This window comes from Panthera pardus, unplaced genomic scaffold (genome assembly GCF_024362965.1).
Source record: "Panthera pardus isolate Hobbes unplaced genomic scaffold, ASM2436296v1 HiC_scaffold_15, whole genome shotgun sequence".
NCBI classification, from domain to species: Eukaryota; Metazoa; Chordata; class Mammalia; order Carnivora; family Felidae; genus Panthera; species Panthera pardus.
This window is the reverse complement of record NW_026526710.1, coordinates 18,993,289-19,005,887: the sequence shown is the minus strand read 5'-3', so window position 1 is coordinate 19,005,887 and position 12,599 is coordinate 18,993,289. Positions and strand designations below refer to the sequence as shown.

Below are 12,599 nucleotides of genomic sequence, written 5' to 3'. Positions count from 1 at the left end.
CCATCCCGGTGGCCTCTTTCCCAGAGGAGCCCTCAGTCCCAGTCACTCACTTGACAACTATTTATAGGACCTACTACGTGACAGTCTGGGTTGCTGAAGGCAGAGGGGGGAAGAGAAACGCGGTCCACTCTTATGGACTTCATGTCTGGTTAGACGCTCAATAACTAAGTAAAGACCATTTCACTTGGCGATCAGTTAAGGAAAAAATAACTGGACAGATTGGGAGGAGGTGTTGTCAGGGAGGGCTCCCTGGAGGAGGTGGCAAGCACCCAGAAACTCTACGGAGAGGAAAGAGCCAGACGCAATGCAGGTCTGGGCAAGGGGCATTCCAGGCAGAGGGAAAAGCCCGCGAGAACAGTCAGTGCCCCACAGCCCTCTGCGTGCCTGTCTCCTGCCCGCTCTGTCATTCAATGACAGCGCCTGGTGCGAGGGTCTGGGTTCAAATCCTGTTTCAATCCGTTCTCAGTGGAGTGATCTCAGGCAAGGCCCCTCCTGGGCCTCAGTTTCCTCACTGAAAACTGGAGAGGCTCACACACCTGCCGGGGGCTTACAGTGAGGGTCAAAGCAGGGGTGTAAAGGGCTTAGCGCGATGCCCGCCTCATGGTGAGTACTCGGCCAACATTAAGCCAAGACAGAAAATCCATCACCCCTGACGCCAGACAAGGCCTAATTATAGACGCCCAAAAGGTCTCTTTTCAGCTCCTGTGACTCGGGACAAGGGCCAAGGAAGCTCGGGCTGCCCAAGCGAGGAAGGTTCTCCCTGCGGTCATGTGGTCTCTGCCAGCTGGCTGGCCCACTCCCCCTCTGCCGCTGGCCCTGCGGCACCTGGCCGAGCCAGACCGTGCAGCAGGCAGCACAGGGGGCAAGGGACAGGGACTCGGGCTGGCCTGACCGATGAGGAGCGGCAGGGGGGCGCCTCGTTCTCCCCATGAGCCTTGTTCTCCCCATGCGCCTCGTTCTCCCCATCTGCTGAGGGGAAATACCCATGCAACTTGCTCCCTGGGGCTCTGTGAGGATTCAGAGAAGGGCCTGGTACTTAGGCGGGGCCCTGTTCCACCTCCCCAGTCTACAAGGACACGCGTAAATGTGAAATTAGTTGTAATGTAGGCAGATGTTCCCGGAGGCTTTCTTTTCTTTTCTTCAGCAAATAGATGCAGAGCCCCTTGATGTGTCTGGCTCTGTGTTAAGTGCTAGGTACACAAAAATGCCCATGACGGCCACCCAAGGGCTTACAGGGCCAATGAAGAGGGTCACTGAGGTGGCCGGGGCATGTTTAACCGGCTCAAAGAACAAACTAGCCTCTTTATTCTTCCACTGGCTTGTTTATTCAGCTCTGCAGGGCCCCAGGCCTTGTCCAGCATGCCTTGGTGTCTGAAATCTGCTGGGCAGGAGGTGGGGGGACCTGATCTCTGCCCCCCGAATGTGGGACCCTCTGCCTTGACCTTGGCCTCCAAGATGACTGTACTTAGCTCAAGATCTGAGTTCAAGTCCTGGGCCTGCCCCTGCCCCGCTGGGCAAGTACGTTGCCCTGCTGTGCCTTAGTGTCCTCATCTATGACACGGGTGATGGTAACAATGACAAGGCTCCATCAGGGCTCTTTCGCGGGGTGTTAGCACACAGATGATCTGTGTCCGTCTGGAGGATGATGATGATTCCAGCACCAGTATGAGCCTGGGCTCACCATTGGATGATTTGGGACAGGATTTTCCTACTCCGGGGCCATTTCCAGGCCATTCTCCGGAAATGAGAGTTCTGAGCTAAGTAGAGGTGACTACCCTAGATTCTTCCTTTCTTCCCGTTACCACAGAATTGTCGCCGGGAGGAGGTTGATCAGGCAAAGACTACATTTCCCAGCACCCCTGGCATCCGGGTCGGGTCACGTGACTCGCTCTGGCCCATGCACTATGGGAGGAAGTGGTGTGCATCACTTCAGGACCCGCATGGTTAACAAGTGCCTGTATTTACTCATCCCTTGTTTCCCCATCTGCCAGCCGAACGGACGGGACGCCCAGCCACATGCTGAAGAAGGTAGGACCACAGACGGAAGGAAGGAGCCTGGGTGCCAGAATCACTGCATAGAGGGGGGCCACCCAACCGGGAATGCCAGCAGTGGTGTGATGTAATGAGAAATAAAGTTTTATTGTGCCAGACCACAGAAGCACCCATTTTCAATGTCAATGCAGCCAGCATCTCCTTAATGACTACATATATACAAAGGTCGTATGTGCATCATCTGCTTTAACACTCAGCAAACTTCTAGAACCAATAACGCAAGCCGCTCATTTTGGGGGGAGGGGGGTCATCTCTGCACCCAGTGTGCGGCTCGAACCCACGGCCCAGTCACCAAGAGTCGGGTGTTCTACCGACAGAGCCAGCCAGGCTCCCCTCAAGCCACTAATTTTTTTGAGCATTTAGTTGGGGCCAAGCACTATTTTCTCCTTTATCTTAACCACAATTCTATTAAGTTATAAGCTAGGCTCATAGGATTATTGGTATTCCCACATTATAGACGAGGGAACTGAGACTCAAAAACGTTCAAAGAGCTGCCCAGAGTCATCAGCGGGGAAGTGCAAGTAGCCAGGTGAGAAGCCGGAGTCCACATCCTAAACCGCTGTGCTCCCTGGCCTTCCAGAACCCACGCAGGTGGGTGTGACAAGCCCAGATTTACCAGCGAGGACACAGAGGTTCACGGGAGGCCCCTAACTTGGCCACAGTCACAGAACTAAGTGGCAGAGGCTGGCTTAGAACCCAGAGCTGTCCAGCTCCCCTCCTAGTGTGTTTGCCTCATCCACACGGCCGCCTCAGCTGCTGCCTCTTCCATAGGCGTTAAAGCCCTGGCCCTGTTTCCATCCACCGGTGTTACGGTGCCATGGCTAACGGCGACCCTGGCATCCATAGAGCCTGTTACGATGCTAAATAAATTTTTCTCTTGGCGGCCTTGGCGCTTATTAAGCACCTGGGAGGCTGTGAGTGCCTCACGCTGTCCAAAACACTCTTAATTACTGTCTAATCAAGATATCTTTCACCGCAGAAAAAAATCAGACAGGAGAGAGGGGGAAGGGTTCCGTGCGCGCAACTTTCACGGCCAGCGTTGGGCATCGCCTCCCAGCCATGGCATCCCCTGAGTCTCGGTCAGCGAAGGGGGGGCAGAGAAATGAGGAGGGAGGGAAACCGTCTCTGAAAGAGGCTTTAACTTTCACCCAGCTTTCCCGCTCCATGGACTTGATCTGGAGGTCAACGGGAACAAGCGAATGGTGAAGACGGACGGGCGAGAATACTACTCGTGATTCGGCTCAGTGTTGCCAAAGGGAAATATTGGAAACATCTAAAATGCTCAGCGTCAGGGCCTGTGTTAAATAAACAGGTGCATAGGTGTAAGGGAGTACTATGCAGTCGTTAAAAAGAACGCCCTGGAGCCATTTGGGCCGCCACAGAACAATCCAAAAGAAAAAGCTGCCTGCGGGACAATGCGCCTCCTGTTCTCCCATTCCAAAACAAAAGGACGGTTACCGTCACAGCCAGCATATTTTGAGAGCGTAAAATACTCTATTTCGGGGGATCCCATTCATGGCCTCACTCAACCCCTGCCAGAATCCTATGATGTAAGAGCTGTTACCTTATAGAGGAGGAAACAGAAGCTCAGAGAAGTTCAGTAATGCGTGGCCCAGGGTCACGTCCTTAGTGAGGGGCGGGGCTGGGATTCACACCCAGGAAGTCTGAAAGCCACGGCTAACCATGAAGGTACACAGCCTCCCCAGACACAAACGAGCATCGTGGCTGACAGGACATTTCCATTTCTTCGAAATGGGGAGAGTGGGAGGTGCAGGGCGTGCGGGAGGTTGCTGGAAATCAAGGGGATCGAGTGTTAACAACCATATAGAGGCAGGAAGCAAAGCCTATAGCTTTCAAAACATAAACTATTGGGAGCAAGACCTCCTACCTAAAACCAGGACCCCCAAAGGGCAAGAGACTTGAAGAAATAATGGAAGTAGGGGGAAAAAAACAGCACACACAAGTGAAGGGCAGAAACATGGATTTTTGGGGTGCCTGGGGGGGCTCAGTCAGTTAAGCGTCTGACTTCTGCTCAGGTCAGGATCTCGCAGTTTGTGAGTTTGAGCCCCACGCCGGGCTCTGTGCTGACAGCTCAGAGCCTGGAGCCTGCTTTGGATTCTGGGTCTCCCTCTCTCTCTGTTCCTCCCCCACTCGCTCTCTGTCTCTCTCTAAATAAATAAACAATTTTTTTTTAATTTTTTAAAGAAAAGAAACACAGAGTTTTGTCTGGCTTGGCTTAGACTCGGTGAGGACAAAAAGTTTCCCTTAAGAATTTGTCACCGTGGACCTACAATGACACCACTTTGGAATTTAAAGCTGTATCCCCCACATGGAAAGGAAGCTCCAAACTGAGACCAGGAAGGATGGCGTCGTGGCGAACCAGGCAGAAGCAAATGCTAAATCTTTCTGGAAGGTACCACACACACCCGCAAGCACAGCATCCAGGATTCCCGTAAATTCTGGTCACGCCAAAGATGAGTTTGCAACCCCAGATTAACAAACCACGACACAAATGTCTGGCAAGACACCAGAGGAACAGATTTCCCTTGAAGAGTTAGCCGTGAAGGGATAGTGTGGGGCAAGACTGTGGCTTTTTACTTCATACACATCGGAGGCAGGTTGAATTTCTTAGAAGGAGCTCATACTGCTTTCTTCTTCGGCTTTAAAATATGAGATATTTGGGGCGTCTGGGTGGCTCGGTCGGTTGACTGTCCGACTCTTGATTCTGGCTCAGGTCCTGATCTCACGGTTCGTGAGATCGAGCCCCGCGTCAGGCTCTGCGCAGACAGCAAGGAACCTGCTTGGAATTCTCTCTCTCTCTCCCGGCCTCTCCCCTGCTCGCTCTCTCTCTCTCTCTCTCTCTCAAAATAAAGAAACATTTTTAAATAAATAAATAAAATACAAGATATTTAAGCTGCACAGAAACACAAGAAGGAAGACAGGAGAGAGATGGGAAAAAAGAGAGGGAAAAAGCTTTTGTGCCCCCACTCCCCCCACCTCCAAGATTGTTCCCCCACCCCACCCCTCCCCCCCAGCTCTGGTCACGGTTCCTGGCCTTGGTGATGCTTCCTAGGACCGAGTTGGGATCCTTCCCATTTTCCAAGGATGTTTTCATATGTAGTGATCGGCTACTTCATGTAAAATCCATCACTGGGGTCTGTGGCCCTAAATTGCCTCCCCCAGAATCCCTTTAATTTTGCTCCTGGCATCAGTCGATTACCAATCTCCTTGTCTCTACCCCTCAAAGATCCCTCAAGCCCCACCCCCTTCCTCCTTCCCCAGCCCCTCCTCCGTCCCCAACACACCTCATGCCTTGCTCTGAGAGCATATTTTCTCAGCTCTTCTGCCCACCATCCTCCAGCCCATCCACCAGCCAGCAGCCAGAGTCTTCTTCCCAGCATGCAAATCGGATTCCTCGCCCTCTTGAAACGTCCCAGTGGGTTCCCTGTCGCTCAGAATAAACTACAAGTTCCTGGGTGACCCGGTCCCCACTGGCCCGGCCCCTGCGATCACCCACTGTGTCCCTCCTGTCCGCCTTCTTCTACTCACCCTGTTCCACTCACACTGGCCTCGTGCCAGGCCTATGACCACACAGCCCAGGCCGCCTGCACAGGGGCACAACCCATTGCCTGGTCACATGTCCCCGCGCAGGGAAACCTCTTTCCAGTCTTCAGATTCAGGCTAAACACCTTTGCCTTCAGGAAGTCTCCCTGCGCCCGCCTAGAGCAGACGCTGTGGGTATCTGTGGTAATGATCTGCGCCCCCCCCACAAGGATGCCCATACCCTCACTCCAGACCCTGTGAATATGTGACCTTACCTGGCAATAGAGAGTTTGCAGGCATGATTCAGCTAAGGATCTTGAGATGGGAAGATTATCTTGGATTATCAGCGTGGGTCCGATGCCATCGTGAAGGTCCTCGTTAAGAAAGGGGGAGGGGGGGCGCCTGGGTGGCTCAGTCGGTTAAGCGGCCGACTTCGGCTCAGGTCATGATCTCGCGGTTTGTGAGTTCGAGCCCCACGTCCGGCTCTGTGCTGACAGCTCAGAGCCTGGAGCCTGCTTCCGATTCTGTGTCTCCCCCTCTCTCTGCCCCTCCCCTGCTCATACTCTGTCTCTCTCTGTCTCAAAAATAAATAAACGTTAAAAAAATTTAAAAAAAAAAAAGAAAGGGGGAGGGACTCATGGGGCGCCTGGGTGGCCCAGTCGGTTAGGCGTCCAACTTCAGCTCAGATCATGATCTCGCGGTTCGTGAGTTCGAGCCCCGCGTCGGGCTCTGTGCTGACGGCTCAGAGCCCGGAGCCTGCTTCGGGTTCTGCGTCTCCCCCTCTCTCAGCCCCTCCCCGGCTCGCGGTCTGTCTCTCTCAAAAATAAATAAACGTTAAAACAATTAAAAAGAAAAAAGCAGTTTATCTTTTCCAGACACATCTCAAGCAGGACCTCTTTAGGTCTTCCTTTCTTGCCTTTTCGTAGACAACGCATTTGAGCCCCTTGGCCCACTTCCTCTGACACTTACTAATTTGGGTGCCTTGGCTCTCAAACGGGTTCCTTGGCAGGAACCCTGCCGGTTCCTCTCCATTCCCTAATGTCTGGCACACAGTAAGCGCCCAATGCTTGCTCACTTGTACAGCCTCCCCTCCTTGGCTGCAAGCCTGAGAGGCCTGGGAGCTCCTCCCACACCCCTGTCCCATGATGGGTCCCAGGCCCAGCAGCTGGCCACAGCTGGAATCTGAACATGCTAAGAAGATTCCAAGAAGCCTCTAGAAGGAGAGCAAAAGAGATGGGGAGGCGGAGCCAAGGGACTGGCGCAGCGGGACAGGGCAACCCCTTCCTCCCCCAACCCCATATCCCAGGCCCTAAGTCAGAATGACGCACCCTCGCTCTGTGCCCCATCGGCATGGATGGTCCTGGAAAGAAGCTTCTCCATCCTGCTCACAAGCTCCGCCTGGGTGGTGTTTGGAGGGCTCCAGGGGAGGGGGGTTATGAAGACACCCTTCTCCAAATTGCTGAACAAATAGATGAAGACAGGGACACTGAGTTCTGGATCCAGGGCCAGACTTGCCCCAGAAGGTCCATGCAGACAACCAGAGTGGTTCGACTGGAAGAAATGAACGAACACAGTGCACACACACACACACACCCCCAGCCATGCATCCTGGGCAGGGCCTGGCCCGACTTGTCTCGGCCCTCCGGCAGGGCGGCTGCGACAGGTCAAGACGTGTGGTTAAAGCACTCCCTGGGACCTGCAAAAATGCACTCATCCCCTCGGTATACGTTGGATGAACACCTACTGCGTGCCAGGCACCGTGCTAGGCTCTGAGGATCCGGCATAAAACGAAATGGGCAGAAAGAGTAAGGAGGGTGTCGGGACCCCTGGGTGGTTCAGTCCGTTGAGCATCTCACTTCGGCTCAGGTCATGATCTCGCAGTTCGTGAGTTTGAGCCCTGCGTCAGGCTCTATGCTGGCAGCTCAGAGCCTGGAGCCGGCTTCAGATTCTGTGTCTCCCTCTCTGTCCTTCATCCACTCACGCGCTCTCTCTCTCTCTCTCTCAAAATAAATAAAGAAACATTAAACAAAATAATAGTAAATAAAGACCAAAAGAAGCCCAGGGAAAGTTTTGAGCAAAATCGGAACCCACCCTTAGAGAAGCTCGAAACAGGGGTTTCCTCACCTTGGCATTCGCAGACATCTGGGCTTTCCCCCCAAAAAAAACCCCTGCCTCCCCTTCCTGTGGGCAGCTGCTCCCAACTCTTGAATGTTCCTGGCACATTCTCAAAAATTAGAATCCTTGGCCACCCTGTCAAAACGATTAAATCACTAGACACGACACTAAACAAGTCGGGGATGACGGCGAGAACCACAACACGGCATAACAAAGAATCCATGGCCGTCTCTCCTCGTATCTGGTCACCATTTGCGTGGACTGCGCCCCGCCCTGTCCCAGTTCTCTTACATACTTCCAGGGGGAGTTCTGGCTCATTCCAGCAAACACCTCATCTTTCTTTGGGTCAGTTTGACCTTGGACTTCACCTCCTAACAATGGTGCTCCTTGCCATTGACCAAACCTTCTCAGTATGTGCCACGATGAAGCTTGGTTGGCCAGAAGGAGAGGGCGATCCCACTTTAAAGGCCTTCTGGGGAAGGATCCCCAGCCATCTGCTGGTGAGTAATGACTTGGGAATCGCAGGGGCCCCTGTTCTTCCCCCAGCTGGGTGCCCCCGGGGTCGATGGCGTGAGTTGTCTGGGCTTCCTCCTCGCTGGGAATTAGATTCACCCACAGAGCTGGGAAGGAGTTGAAGCTGTCCGAGCCGGTGAAGGTCGGCGCACTCATTCTGGAATGATCTCACCCAGCAGTGAGTCAGTGGCGTGGCTGTCGATTCCTCCATCAGACTTGTATCTGCCGCACACCTGGGCCTGCCCCCCAGGGCTTCTCGTGGCTTGGCGCCTGCTGATCTGGCCAGCCTCCCCTCCTTCCACATTCCACCTTTGCTTCCTAATTCCAGCCTCACCAAAGCAGCCCACGGTTCCTCTTCATCCTCTGTACCTTTGCACCTGCTGGCCTGGCCATGTGGAACACCATTCCCCTCTTTCTGTCCCTGGCAAATTCATGCTCCATACCCAGCTAAAATGTCCCCTTCTCTGGGAAGCTCGTCAGTGTTGAGCCTGACTCTGATCCTCATCTGTCATTCTGGGGATGACACCCCCCCATCGGACAGGGAGATCCTCCGGGGTGGACCCTGGGGTCTCATGCCCTCACAGTCCGCCAGCACCCAGTACCGGCAGTCCCTTTGGCCCATGCGCTTTAAACTCCTGGGCCTCAGTTTCCTCAGCTGGAGAATGGGATCATCGTTTCAGCCTCCCAGCCTTGTGGGGAGCTAGGCGTGTGGAGCTCCACACGGAAGGCGCACAGGTCAAGAGGAGCAAGTGGCTGCCCCTCACAGCAGCCTGGGAGGCCAGAGCAACGCGGACCTCGGCCTAGGGTGGGGGAAGAAAGCAACGATTAGAAGCACAGACCACGGATCATGGTCTGCTCAGAGCCACCTTCCTCCTTTGTCCTCCCCCGACCCTACGGAGCAGTCCCTGCCAGGCTAACACTCGCTGACCTCATACCACACCGGTCAAGAGACCAAAAGGAGAACTTTGCGCCCAGCCAAGGGCCAGCTGTCCTCACAGGAGTCACGAGGCTCGGCACAGAAAGCTGAACCCAAGGGTAGCCGAGGCTCTCGCCTCCTGCCCTCGGCAAGGCTGACACAGAACAAGGCAGGGCACCCCCGGGTCCTGGGGAGGGGGCCTCCTGGTACCAGGAGCCTCCCACGCATCACCTTAAATCCCCACCCTAGCCCAGTGAAGTATGCACCTCTGGCATCCCCACTCTACAGATGGGGAAACTGAGGCTGAGTGCTGCGTGATGGGCCCAAGGTTTCACAGGACTTGAACCCACCTCTGTCAGACACTCTGATCCTCCTTGCTTCTACAACTCAGTGAAAGTTTTTGCGGTCAGCGTTGGTAGCCCAGGGACACCCTTCTATACCCCCGCGTTGGGACCGCTTGTTCTCTGGGTGCAGCGAGGAGGCCTCTAGGAAATAGCAAATAAAGACGTGGGTTCTCATCAAGGCCCCTTGGTCCCTCCACCAAGGGTCCGAGGGCTCCTCCCCTGGGGAGTCCAGCTGAGCCGCCCCCATAACTCGCGGCCTGACAGAGGAGGTTTGTGCCAGGAGGCTGAGCCCTAGTTGGCCCCTCCTTCTGCCTGGGGTGGGTCAGGACGAGGTGCAAATCCACGCTGTCACCCAGTGACCTGCAATTATTGAGTGCCTACTGTGTTTGCTGCCCAGAGAGTGGCTCTCTGGCACCTCTTCGCATGTGCCTTCATGGTCCCACCTCCCAGGCTTTATGCCCGCTGGTCGGATCCCCCCCCCATCCTCTCAGCAAACACCCACTGATCCTCAGGGACAGGGCGGTACCCAAGATGGGCACAGTCCCTTCTCTATTACCATGTGGGGGAGACAGCCAATCACTAAGTAAGTCAAGATTGCCCGGGGCCGGGGTGGGGGGGGGGAGGGGAAATGAGCTGAGCACCGTGCAGAGAGTATGGTTAAGTGTACAGTCAGAGGGGACTGCCTGGAGGAAGAGGTCCCTGAGCTGAGAGCTTAGAGGAGAAGACGCCGCCATGCAAAGGGCCGAGGGAGGATCCTGGATTGGGGGAGAGGAGTGAGAAGGATTTGCGCAGCCCCTGCCCCGCAGTGAGGCTCCATCAAGGTCATTCTCCGCGTCTGCCACCTGACCTTCACCATCTGACCACACCACCCTTCAGCGGCTGGTCTCCCATTGCAAAGCACTCGACAGTTTGTAAGACAGGCTCCTCCTCGAGAGCCTCCAGGCTCCTCACATCCGCCGTAAGATGCATAGACGAGGAAACTAAAGCTCGGAGGGGAAAATGGCATCCAAGGTCACACAGCCGGTGTCCCCTTCCTCACCCGGGCCCCTGCCCTTCTCCACCTGCCTCGCCATTTTCCCCAGTAGGCAGTGGCTGAGGGACCCCTGCCTGCATCCCCTCCCAGGCCCACCAGCCTCCCCAGAGGGGAGACAGCTCTGCACCAGCCCATATATAACCCACTCCACGTGCCTTCTCTGCATTAATAAATGGGGAACCAAGGGGTCATAAATCCTGGGGCTGCCAATGTCCCCGGGACCAGCTCTTTCTCTGGCCACGCACTAGTACTTTTTACAACCCATTAATTAGTCCCTCTAATAAAGTTTGACAAAATGATAACTTGCCCATGAAAAGTGTTGTAATAAATACATTTTCCCTAACTTTCAACCATTCGAGCATGGCCGCCTCATAAACCCTCCGCCATGGTTCACTGCCTTATTGTCTCTCTATATTTTTCCATCACCATGGAAGTTCAGGGCCTGGGGCCTCATGGACTCAGGAGAGGCCTGGGCCTGACTCCGGGTGCCCGGCACCTCCGAGGAGACAGTCATGGGCCGTCCCTCCCCTGCTCACAGACCTGCACTGGCTCCCACTGCCCGGGACAGCGGCTCCTAAACTCAGGGCTCATCTTCCTGAGTCCTGCTTTATCCCCGTGGCATCGGAACGAACAGCGTCTCTACGTTACGTTGTCTTCAAACTGACGTGCTTTGAAAAATTCACTTTGCAAGGATATTTTATATCATCATTACAGAAAACTGGAAAAGCAGTGGAACCAGCCCTGAAAAGGAAATAAAAACAAACACGATGAAACAAAACAAAAGCTTGTCACCAAATCCCAGACAGCCAGAACTACCGATTGCCTAGCTCTGAGCCTGCAGCCCGCCTTGTCTCTGTCGGAAAGGGGGGCAGGGGGGCCAGCCGGGACTAGAAAGGCGTAAACGATGCATCAGCATAGAGTTGAGACTTTCTCCTCGGTGTAGCTGGACGGTCTGAAAAAGGATTGCAAGAACCTTCTTCCCCCTGGAAGAGTCTCTGTGGTTGAACGCCATGTCCCTAGAGGGATCCGTTTTGCAGCCAGATTGGTACCCAGTGGGGCCGGGGAGAGGGTGCTGGCTAGAGACGCTATCTGGAAGCAGCAGGTGTATTTGCCATCACCTTCACACGAGACACCGTCCTTCACGTTGTAGGGAAAGTTGGGAGAACAGCCACTGTTCGTATGAGAGAGTAAGCACCCCAGGGTGTGGTTTGTGGGGAGCAGGCCGGAGGAGTACCAGAGCATCACGTGGACCTTCACCGAGATCCGGTTAGGCGTCCGATTCTCTGGGCTCACAGTCCCGAGCCTGCTTGGGATTCTCTCTCTCCCTCTCTCTCTCTGCCCCTCCCGTGTGCTCTCTCTCTCAAAATAAATAAACTTTTGAAAAATGGAATACTTAATGAAGGCATTACCTCCTTCCTGATCACTTTCTGATTACTTAACAAGAAGAAAGTCTCTGGGTATAAAGAAGGAGAGGGAAAAGAAGAAGGAGGAGGAGAAAAAGAAAGAGGAGAAGGAGGAAGAGAAAACAAAGTCTCTGTCTGGTGCCTCCCCTTTGGCTCTGTCCCTTTGTGACAGACGACAAGCAGACCCCGGGCTCGGAGCCCTCCGGGACTGCAGCACCTGGCCGGGTTCTCGCAAAACTGCTCCGTTCTGTTTTCCCTGCATTTTGGTTTAAGGGCACCGACTATTTAGGGCAAGTGAAACGCACTTCTCGTTTACGATAGCAATATAACGTGTCCTTTTAAAATGCGCACCTTTAAGTTAAAAGGACGGGTCGATATAAAGAAAAGGGCCAAATACATGTGAGCACGGGTGGCCGTGAAGCCGAGGAAAGTCGTGAGTTGCAAGGTGAACGGTAGATGTGGGGGCGGCCCTGGCCGAAGGGCTCTCTTGGGGCGCGTGGTTGCCGCCAGCTGCACGGTCCGCTCGTCCCTGAACAACAGCCCCTCACTCCACAGTTTACAAGGGCCCTTCCTAAGCTCAGTCTCAGCTGACGCGTCCCACGGCTAGTGACCCCTCTCCGCAGGCCTCGCCCAGACCACGTCAGTCACAGGCCGGGGCGGGCATTTAACAGGCTCTGCCA

At 54.5% G+C, this 12,599-nt stretch overlaps 1 long non-coding RNA gene across 1 annotated transcript; it reads left to right on the top strand.

The window, feature by feature from the left end:
• Positions 1-1,556: 1,556 nt before the first annotated feature.
• Positions 1,557-4,023, top strand: LOC109253533 (uncharacterized). Its single transcript, XR_002074450.2, has 3 exons — positions 1,557-2,028; positions 2,510-2,643; positions 3,205-4,023. It is a non-coding gene; the product is annotated as an uncharacterized LOC109253533 (long non-coding RNA).
• The last annotated feature ends 8,576 nt before the right edge of the window (positions 4,024-12,599 follow it).